At 34.3% G+C, this 11,817-nt stretch overlaps 1 non-coding gene across 1 annotated transcript; it reads left to right on the plus strand.

The window, feature by feature from the left end:
- Window positions 1–10,848: 10,848 nt before the first annotated feature.
- LOC115708467 (small nucleolar RNA R71) lies at window positions 10,849–10,955 on the plus strand. The gene has a single exon (XR_004009966.2). It is a non-coding gene; the product is annotated as a small nucleolar RNA R71 (small nucleolar RNA).
- The last annotated feature ends 862 nt before the right edge of the window (window positions 10,956–11,817 follow it).

The following is an 11,817-nucleotide window of genomic DNA, read 5'->3' on the forward strand; positions in this document are numbered from 1 at the left end:
TATATAGAATCTGGACAACTCATGGGGCCTTTTGCAGAGTACTTACAAGAAAATGGTATAGTTGTTCAATACACTATGCCTGGTTCACCTGGGCAAAATGGCGTTGCTGAAAGGAGAAATCGCACTCTCATGGATTAGTGAGAAGCATGATGAGTAGAACAAATCTTCCAGAATTTTTATGGGGTGAAGCACTTATGACTGCAACTTATATTTTAAATCATGTTCCCAGTAAATCTGTTCCCAAGACCCCTTTTGAGTTGTGGACTGGGCGGAAGCCTAGTCTGAATCATCTTCGTGTATGGGGTTGTCCAGCTGAAGTAAAGATTTATGATCCTAATTTGAAAAAGTTAGATCCGAGAACAATTCTTTGTTTTTTCATTGGTTATCCAATGCACTCAAAAGGCTATCGCTTTTACCGTCCTACTCGTGGTACGCGAATTGTTGAATCTCAGACTGCTAAGTTTCTGATATTTGATGTTGCTGAAAATATTCCTTCAACATCTCTTGAAATGGGGGAGTCATCTAAAGGAATTTGTATTCCTATGTCATTTTCAAGAGATGATAATAGTAGTCTCTATCCTACTCCAGTTGGTAATGCTCCCATTATTGATGAATACATTGCTCCTAATATCTAAGATGACCAGGGTCCTATTATTGATGAGGAACCTATTATGAAGAAGGTTTTGTTGTTGATGAGGGTCCTGTTATCAGAGAAATCTAATTGTGGAATATGTCATTCAAAATGATGGTCAATAAATAGAGGTTATTCCAGAAGTACCTCCTATATGGAGATCTCAAAGACAAAAGATGTCAATAAGGTGTGATGATAATTTTATTTACCTTGGAGAAGGTGAATGTAATCTTGGTCATTTTGTGGAACCTCTCACTTATAGTGAAGCACCTAATTGTCCACAATCTTCAAAATGGTTAGCAGCTACGGATGATGAGATCGACTCCATGAAGAAAAATGGTGTATGGGAGCTAGTTTTATTACCTGATAGTTTTAAACCAATAGGTTGTAAGTGGATTTTAAAAACTAAAAGGGATAAAAAGGGACAGATTGAAAGGTTTAAAGTGTGTTTAGTGGCTAAAGGCTTTACTCAAAGAGAAGGTATTGATTACACTCAAAATTTTCTCACCTGTTTCTACTAAAGATTCATTCAGAATTATTATGGCCTTAGTTGCGCATTTTGATTTAGAGTTGCATCAAATGGATGTTAAAACTATTGTTCTGAATGGAGAATTGAGTGAGCAAATTTTTTATGTCTCAATCTGAAGGCTTCGAGGAAAATGGAAATGACAATTTGTTTTGCAAATTGAAATGATCTATTTATGGTCTCAAACAGGCATCTCACCAGTGGTACTTGAAGTTTGATAAGGTTGTGTCACTGTTGGGTTTCATCGAGAACAAGTTTGACTAGTGTATTTATATGAAGATCAGTGGGATGTTGTCCTCAAAAGTGAGTGTTTTAATATTTATACTCGCAAGTGCACGAATCGTTTCGGAATATAGTGTTCATGTAAGTGCAAGGTCGAACCCATGGGAGTTGACTAACATCAAAAGAAACTATTTCAAACAAAATAAGAATATTCTAACCTAGCTCCAAATATTTGATAGGATTTTGGTTTTGCAAAATAAAATAAAAGACAAGTAACTAAAATACTTAAGATTAAAGATGAGTGAGTATGAAAATGATTTTCAAATAAGATGAGTAAAATAAGATTATTAAGATATTAGAATCCACAAAATGCAAGTTCAATAATATTTATAAGTATATTGATTCCCAAGTTTTAGATATAGTTGAAATAAATCTCACCATATTTTCCAAAATATATTTTTCATTTAAGTACAAGTTATTTTCAAAAAGGTAGGATTTTTCTTCACTTATAAAATGTATAATTTCTAAGCATTAAATGTGTTACAATTTAATGAAACTACACAAAATCAAAGAAACTGTGTTTAGGCAAAATATAACACTTATATTCTAAGAATTAGATGTAAACAATTTAATGAAAGACATTTAATCAAAGAGTATTATATTTTTGCATAATGAAGAACTAAGTAGAAATATGCTTTAACAATCAAAAATACATGATATTGAAGATGAAAAAGACATATTTTTGATAGAAAAATCCATGAACTTTATATCACAAATGGGAAATCAACATACAAACATAAACACTATCTAGTTACATTTTGCTTCATCATTATCTTAATAATCTTGAAAAAAGATTAGAAGCTCATAACTAGATAAAAATTACAAAAGATAAACATACTTGACATGCTCTTCAAAGTGTAAAAATGGTAGAAAGAAAATGGTAAAAATGAAGAGTGTGGAATGGAGAAGTGTTTTGGGTTGAAGAGGTGTTTAGGAGGGTGAAGAGATGTCTTTTGAAATGGTCTTCCAACACCATATTTATAGGAAAAATTAGAGAATTAAATTAATCAAAATAAATAAATAAAATGATTAATTTAATTAGTGTTGGGAAGAGAATGGATAAATAGAGTATGTGTAAGAGTATTGGAAAAAATAAATGTTTTGTAAGGATGTAAAAGTAGTGAAAGATAGGGTAAAAATAAAATAGGAATGTTTATTTAGGTGAAATAAGTAGGAAAGAGTGAATAGGTATTTAGGTGTAAGTTATGGGAGAAAAATATGGATTTTTGGCTTTTATGTGTATGAGAAAATAAGAATAAAGCAATTAATTTAACAGCTTTTTTCTTTGTTCTCAGCAGGTGGCAGCTGGCGAGCTGTGATTGGAGGAGAAGCTGACGAGGCGGTTGCGTGGCGCTTGCTGATTCGCTGAGGCGCTGACGGAAGGGGACCACGCAGGAGGAAGGCTGGCAGGCGGGTCTGGCGCACCACTTGCGCCTGTCTGGAGTGTGGCTCACGCACGCATGGGAGCCCTCCGATCAGTCAACGAACGGTGCGGATGGGCTGTTGACTTTGACCGAGAGTGGGCTTCATAAAGGTTGATCTGATTTCCTTTTCTAAAATTATGCTTTTGACCCATTTCTTTAAGTTTTTCTTCATTTTAATCCCAATCTTTTTCTACCAAATACACCTAAAAATACATAAAATTAATTAAAAAACTAAAATAAAATTAAAAATAAATAGCACATAACATATTATAATAAAATAATTATAAAAACACATAAAAACATATAAAATTACAATAAAGCTAATAAATTCAAAAATAATTAAAAACTTACTAAATTAATTAAAAACTTAAGAACTAAACCAATTTTTAGTTAAAAAAAATGTGAAAAATAACTCTAATTTCTAGAGTTATCACAACCCCAAACTTAAAATTTTGCTAGTCCTCAAGCAAAAGAAAAATTAAAAACACACATTTTTTTTTTATTTTGGTGATATCAAAAATGTCCTCAAAAATTGCACATTGAAAATAGCTTATATAAAATATGAATAAAAATTAAGCTTATCTAATTAATTCAATAGTCAATCTTGCGTTGAAAATATATTTTAAATTCTAAATCTAAAATCTATTCATCAAATTATTATGTGAATTTTAGAAAAATTATTGTAACAAAATATTTATTTCACATAACAAGATGAATACTTTTTTTTTCAAAATTTGATTTTTTAGCAAAATTGACCCAAGAATTAAAAATAAAGCTTAAAAAAGATTCATATTTGTATAAACTAAAATCAAACTCAATCAAGGGTATTATCATAGGAAAAAGGGGATATCACCAAAGGGTTTTTTTTTTTTTTTTTAAAGGCATAAATATATATATATAGAAAATTAATATATTTTTTTTGTTTTTTTTTTACTAGAAAAATAATAATAAACATTTTTCTTTGTTTTTTTTTTATGAAAATATATAATATTACTACTTTAGCATCCAAACAATAATTTTTTTTTTTTTTTAGTGAAAAATACTCTACCATTTCTAAGCACATGAAAGAAATAACCATAGGAACTCACCACCCCAAACTTAATTTATGCATTGTCCTCAATGTATCAAAATACAAATATAAATTGAAAGTGAAAGAGTTGAGAGTTTAGAATGGTCATACCTCATCTTGGAGCATGTCAAGAGCAACAAATTGATAACAAAAATCAAAACAAAAAGTTAATCTAAAACATAAAGAAAAACACATATTACCAAGAATTGATGAGAGCAATTAAGGATCATGGTAAATTGGATCCTCAAGGAGGATTTCATCCACTTCCACATTTTTCAATTCTAAAAATGGTTTCAATTTTTGTCCATTAACTTTGAATACATTACCATTATTAGGATTTTCAATTTCAATGGCTCCATGTGGAAAAACAGTGCGAATAATGTATGGACCTACTCACCTAGAGCGTAACTTTCCCGGAAAGAGATGCAAACGAGAATTGTATAAAAGGACTTTTTGACCGGGAGAAAAATCTTTTCTCAAAATATTTTTGTCATGGTAAAATTTCATTCGGTCCTTATACTTTTTCGAATAGTCATATGCATCATGCCTAAGCTCTTCTAACTCATTCAATTGAAGCTTTCTTTTCTCACCCGCTTTGTCTAAGGAAAAATTTAGTTGCTTAATAGCCCAATAGGCTCTATGTTCTAACTCAACGGGTAAGTGGCATGCCTTCCCATAAACAAGTCTATAGGGAGACATTCCAATGGGCGTTTTGTATGCAGTACGATATGCCCATAATGCATCAATGAGTCTTAGGGACCAATCTTTCCTAGTGGGGTTGACAGTTTTCTCTAAGATGTGCTTAATCTCCCTATTTGATATTTCAACTTGGCCACTAGTTTGTGGGTGATAAGGTGTAGTGACTTTATGTGTAATGCCATATTGTTTCATTAAATGTTCAAAAGGCCTATTACAAAAGTGTGTACCATTATCACTAATGATAGCACGTGGTGAACCAAATCGTGAGAAAATATTTTCTTTCAAAAACTTAAGCACAACTTTGTGGTCATTAGTGTGACATGCAATAGCTTCTACCCATTTAGACACATAATCAACACCAACAAGAATGTATAAATTACCAAAAGAATTAGGAAATGGACCCATAAAATCAATGCCCCAAACATCAAATATTTCAACAATAAGAATAGGATTTAAAGGCATCATGTTTCTTCTAGTTACACTTCCTAATTTTTGACAACGTTCACAAGATTTGCAATATATATAAGTGTCATGAAAAATAGTAGGCCAATAAAATCCACATTGTAAAATTTTCAAAGCAGTTTTCTTACCACTAAAATGTCCACCACATGCATGATCATGACAAAAAGATATGATTTTAGGTTGATCACAGTTTGGAATGCATCTTCTTATTATTTGATCAGGGCAATATTTAAACAAATAAGGATCATCCCACATGAAATTTTTCACTTCAGCATAAAATTTAGATTTATCTTGTTTAGACCAATGAGAAGGAATTTCACCAGTGACCAAATAATTGACAATATCAGCATACCAAGGAAAAGAAGATACATGCATGAGTTGTTCATCAGGAAAAGTTTCAATAATAGTGGTGGAATCATGATTAGTTTCAACAACAATTCTAGACAAATGATCAGCTACAACATTTTCAGAACCTTTTTTATCACGTATCTCTAAATCAAATTCTTGTAAAAGCAAGATCCAACGAATTAAACGAGATTTAGCATCTTTTTTCGACAAGAGATATTTCAATGCAGCATGATCAGAATAGACAATTATTTTAGATCCTAACAAATAAGACCTAAACTTCTCTAATGCAAACACAACAGCAAGCAATTCTTTTTCAGTTGTAGTGTAATTCAATTGAGCTTCATTTAAAGTTTTGCTAGCATAGTATATTACATGAGGTAACTTGTTAATTCTTTGTCCTAAAACAGCACCAATTGCATAATCAGAAGCATCACACATTATTTCAAAAGGAACATTCCAATCGGGAGGGCGAATAATAGGTGCACTAGTTAAAAGGGATTTCAATTTTTCAAAGGCAACATGGCAATCATTATCAAAGACAAAAGCATTTTCTTTTCCAAGTAAATGACATAATGGGCGTGAAATTTTGCTAAAGTCTTTTATGAATCTTCTATAAAAACCGGCATGGCCTAAGAATGATCTAATTTCTTTTCTCGTCTCGGTGGAGGAAGTTTTGAAATAAGATCTACTTTTGCTTTATCAACTTCTATTCCTTGAGATGAAATCACATGACCTAAGACAATTCCCTTTTTAACCATGAAATGACATTTTTCCCAATTAAGAACTAAATTCATTTCTTTGCAACGAATTAAAACAAGAGAAAGATGGTGCAAACAATCATCAAAAGAATTTCCAAACACAGAAAAATCATCCATAAACACTTCAAGATTTCTTTCAACCATATCAGAAAATATTGCAATCATACATCTTTGAAATGTTGCAGGAGCATTACAAAGACCAAAAGGCATTCGACGATATGCAAAGGTTCCAAAAGGGCAAGTAAAGGTAGTCTTTTCTTGATCTTCGGGGGCAATGGGGATTTGGTTATATCCCGAATACCCATCAAGAAAGCAATAATAAGCATGGCCAGCTAATCGTTCAAGCATTTGGTCAATGAAGGGTAAAGGGAAGTGGTCTTTCCTAGTGACACGATTCAACTTTCTATAGTCTATACACACTCTCCACCCAGTTTGGACTCTAGTGTTACGAATATTATGTTTATTACGCAAGTGTACGTATCAAGTAGTATCTCACGCAAGTGAGGTCGAACCACAGGGAATTGGATTAAGTACTACTAAATTATACTTATGATTCTATTTGGTAAAATAATAAGTTTGCAATTTAAAAATAAAGAACTCAGAAATTAAAGGGAAAATAAACGAAGATTAATCAAGATGAGAGATTAGGGAGGTGAATCCTGCTGATAAGCTACCTATGTTAATGCCTAATTGCTATCCTTATCTCAATGTGAAAGACAGATTATAAATTAACCTAACTCTTTTCAGATCTTTTAGGTTCTAAATAATATGTTCTCTAATTAACTTCTTAATTAGATCAACACAAAATCAGCATTAAGCAATAATCTATTAGTCACTAAGGCTATGTAAATACTTTCGTTTTACATCAAAACCTAGACTATCCAAATTTTAGCATTCCTAATTCTCACTTTTCAGATTTCGAATTAGGATCATAGAGCATGTAAAAGGTGATCAAGCTTACACATGAAATTAAACACAAATAGAGATAGTATTCACACATAAGATGAAGGAATGGCAATTATTTATTAACTAGGCATAAACTTAAACAACAATCATCATCCTCCCTTATTGGGAAATTTAGTTCATAATAACTCTAAAAACATCCATGATTAATTCAGAATTAAAAACAAACATAAAGATGAATAAGAAGGGTAAAAGAAAGAAACTAGAAGGTGGTATCGCTCCGGGTCTTCAAGATAGCTTCCTCTCCACTTTGCCTCCACTATTAGGTCTGTTTTTGCTTGCCTCTGACCTTCAATGTCGTATTCCTTATATAGGGATGAGTGGTGAGCCTCCAATTGAGTGAAAAATCAAAATTAGGTCAAATCTGCGATTTCCGTACCTAGTCGCGACTAGCATTTAAGCTGGTCGCGACTATAGGCAAAACTCGAAAAACCGAGTTTCTGCCTATCTTACGAAGTCGCGACCAGGTCGCGACCAGGAAAAAAGGTCGCGACCTGGCTCTCTGGAGGTCGCGACTACTGATGCTTCAAGAACCGAATTTTCCAATTTTTTCCAAGTTTGTCCCAGTTTTTCGCCATTTGACTGGATTCGAACTTTAACACCCCGGGAACCTGAAATAATGAAAATCAAGCGTAAAACTGCTCCAAAAGACACCAATAGACGAGATAATGCTAACTTTAAAGACCCGAAATATAGGTTAATTATAACCTAACAAAATCCCCCAAACTAGATTCTTACTCGCCCCCGAGTAAGATAAAAAAAAACTAACTACGCTATCAGATAATCACTACACTGCTGACTCATGCTCTGTTTTCTTCCTTGCATAAACTAGAATTTTGATCTTACTAACTCTAACAATTAACTCGGATGCTCAATTATAATCACTATGTACAACTGCAACAATCTACTCAAATGTGAAACATTGTTATAAGAGTTTTACTCTTTCCATTAATTCCACAATCCGATAACTCATAAGCTTGCATGTTTACCTTTCTCCACTAATGTTGACAGTATTCTTTGGAATCATTAGGTCTTTTTAAGGTTTAGGTTATATGGCTTAGATATTCAGGGATAGGTAAAAAAAACAATTTTGGCTCAAGATATCATAAGCGCACAAACAGAACCCACAAGCTTCTTACTCTTCTTTTTCAATACCCCATAGTGTTCCCACATTTACCAAGATTGAGAGAAGATATATTTACTATTTTCCAACATCACTGAAATCATATACTTTATTTATTTATTTTTTCTTTTTTTTTTCTTTTTTTTTTCAGTGACATTGAATTACACAAAAAATTTTTTTCTTCTCAATCTTACAACTTTTTTTTTTTTCCTCTTACTATTTCGTCACACTAAATGTTTCTTTTCCCCCAAACTAATCATATAGCTTATGATATCATTGATAATCATGGTGAGAATAAAAATTAATAGTGTGGTTGCAAAATTTCAAATCAGTGGGTGAAAACACAACAGATTAAGGCTCACTAGGGATATACATTATGGTAGGCTTGAAAGGCTCAAACTATCCAACAAATGCCTAAGTCATGTTCCAATTGAACACTATCAAGGATTTCGCCTCAAAATAATAAACATGCAAGTTCTAAGCTATCCTGTCAATCTTACCACAAACCATAGTAAAACAGTTATAAAAATTTTCACAACTTGAGTATGTGCAGAAAAACACAGGTTTCTAAGCATCCAAACTAATCCAAAGAGTTAACAAAATCAAGCACACAGTTATTTTACAGTTTCAGATCACATCACACTAATCAGCAGTATACAACTATCATCAAGTTTATTGCCATTCCTTAACTAAAACAAAAAACTAAAACAGAAAATTAAAATGCAGAAATTAAATTTTTTTTTTCTTAAGCCTCTCCCCCCAAACTAAATATTACATTGCCCCCAATGTGTACAATAATATGCAGAGAGAAGAAACTTACCTGAGACCCTCTCAGAAAGGGTTGGGTGGACCCTTTTCATCCAAAAGAGCCCTCGTACTAAATGAAGAAAATTGACCACTAATAGTGTTGATTTCAGATTTTTGCACAAGAGTAAGCTCACCTTCAGAACTACCACACATCAATCTTTTCCAACGACGCTGAATCGTTCGAAGTCGCTCTTTAGGCTTTGCTTTCTTCTTATCAGCTTTAACAAAAGAACCCTTCACCATCTCAATCTTGCAACAGGTAGGAATGTCGGTTGGGGCAAAAACATTAAAATTGACCTCTTCATCTTGCACTCTTAACTTTAACTCTCCCTTTTGAACATCTATTAATGCTCGGCCCGTGGCTAAGAATGGTCTTCCCAAAATAATGGGAATAGTTGAATCTTCCTCCATATCAAGAATTAGGAAATCAGCAGGGAAGATAAACTTACCAACCTTCACCAGTACATCTTCTATTATCCCACGAGGATGAGTCAAAGAACGATCTGCCAGTTGTAAAGTCACTGTTGTAGGCTTTGCTTTTCCCAATCCTAGCCTCTTGAAGACAGACAAAGGCATTAGATTAATGCTTGCTCCTAGATCACATAGAGCTTTAGTTTCCACCGAACCCCCTATAGAGCATGGAATATTGAAACTACCCGGATCTTTAAGCTTGGGCGGTAGTTTCTTTTGCAAAATGGCGCTACATTCCTCAGTTAATGCCACTGTTTCATAGTCCTCCAATTTTCTCTTCTTAGACAATATCTCCTTCATGAACTTCACATAACGGGGCATTTGTTCCAAGGCTTCAGCAAAAGGAATGTTGATGTGTAGTCTTTTGAAGACCTCTAGAAATTTTGTGAACTGCTTGTCTAGATTGGTCTTACGGAGTCTCTGAGGATAAGGTATCTTTTCATGATGCTCAATACTGATTGGTGGGGACTGTTGTGGTTGTGTTGAGCTATCAGTAGCCTTCTCTACTGTTGGTGTTGGGGTTGGCACTGGTTGAACTTTAATATCCTTATTCACATCAATCGGTTGTGTCAATTCAGGCCCATCATACTTCTTACCGCTCCTCAGGGTAATTGAATTGCAGTTTTCCTTAGGATTAATTTCAGTTGTACTAGGCAAATTTCCTTGAGGACGGGTTGCTACCTGAGTTGCTAATTGGCCCATCTGAGTCTGCAGGTCTTTAATGGAAGATCTAGTTTCAGTCATGAATTGTAGCAATAAATCTATCTGCAAACCAGAATTTCCACCAGAGGTTTGTTGCTGATTAAACTGTTGGTTCTGATTCTGGTTCTGATTTCGTTGCTGATAGAACCCACTGTTTCTTCGGTTATTACCCTGGTTGAACCCATAATTGTTGTTATTATTCTGTGAAAAATTTCCAATGGCTTTAGCTTCATCCATTGGCAAATCATCCACATCTGCTTGACACTCTGAAAAGTGATGACTTCCTCCACATAACTCACACACAACTTGGGCTTGTTTAGCTTGCCCTGCAATTAGCTTTGTCAATGCCTCAACCTGTGCTGTCAACTTGGTGATGGCATCGACCTCTAACACACCAGCTACCCTCTTTGATTGACTCCTCTCAGTTGGCCACTGTTGATTGTTTAGAGCCATCTCCTCTAATAGATCATAAGCCTCATTAGCACTCTTCCTCATAAAGGCTCCTCCAGCTGCAGCATCTATTAAAGTTCTTGTATTTCCTACCAACCCATTGTAGAAGTTGTGGACCAGCATCCACTTCTCTATACCATGGTGAGGGCACTTTCTGATCAAATCTTTAAACCTCTCCCAAGCCTCATGGAGAGATTCATTATCTTGTTGGCAGAAGTTATTAATTTCTCCTCTCAGCTTTGCAGACTTGGCTGGAGGAAAGAACTTTGACAAGAATTTCGTTGCCAGATCATTCCAGGTGGCAATAGAGTTGGGTGGCAAGGAGTTTAGCCAACTCTTGGCTCGCTCTCTAAGAGAGAATGGGAACAGTCTCAGTCGAATAGCATCATCACTAACTCCATTAACTTTAAAGGTTTCACAAAGTTCCATGAAGTTAGAAAGATGCAGATTAGGATCTTCAGAAGGGAAGCCACCAAACTGAACTGAAGACTGCACCATCTGAAGTATGGCAGGTTTGATCTCAAAGTTGTTTGCATCCACTGCCGGTGGCCTGATACATGACTGCACTCCCGTCAGAGTAGGGAGGATGTAATCTCTCAAGCTGCGGCCATTAGCTTGATCTTCTACTGCGCCACCATTGTTACCGTTATTGCCTCCATTGTTTGCAGCATTGGCAGCCATAATGTCTGAAGTTTCAGCAGTTGCTGAAACTCCCTCTTGCCTCTTGTTCTTTCGGTTTCTCCTACAAGTTTTCTCGATTTCGGGATCAACTGGTAATATCACTGCTTGTCCTTGACGGCGCATACACTTATGATTCCTGAAATAGATCAAGAAAATATTGCAAGACAAAGGTTAGAAAAATCAGCAAGAGAAAATATACCAAAGTAGAAGTTAGTATAATTTTATGTAATATTAATCTTTAAACAATTCCCCGGCAACGGCGCCAAAAACTTGTTACGAATATTATGTTTATTACGCAAGTGTACGTATCAAGTAGTATCTCACTCAAGTGAGGTCGAACCACAGGGAATTGGATTAAGTACTACTAAATTATACTTATGATTCTATTTGGTAAATTAATAAGTTTGCAATTTAAAAATAA

The sequence above is a fragment of the Cannabis sativa genome, chromosome 9 (genome assembly GCF_029168945.1).
Source record: "Cannabis sativa cultivar Pink pepper isolate KNU-18-1 chromosome 9, ASM2916894v1, whole genome shotgun sequence".
NCBI classification, from domain to species: domain Eukaryota; kingdom Viridiplantae; phylum Streptophyta; class Magnoliopsida; order Rosales; family Cannabaceae; genus Cannabis; species Cannabis sativa.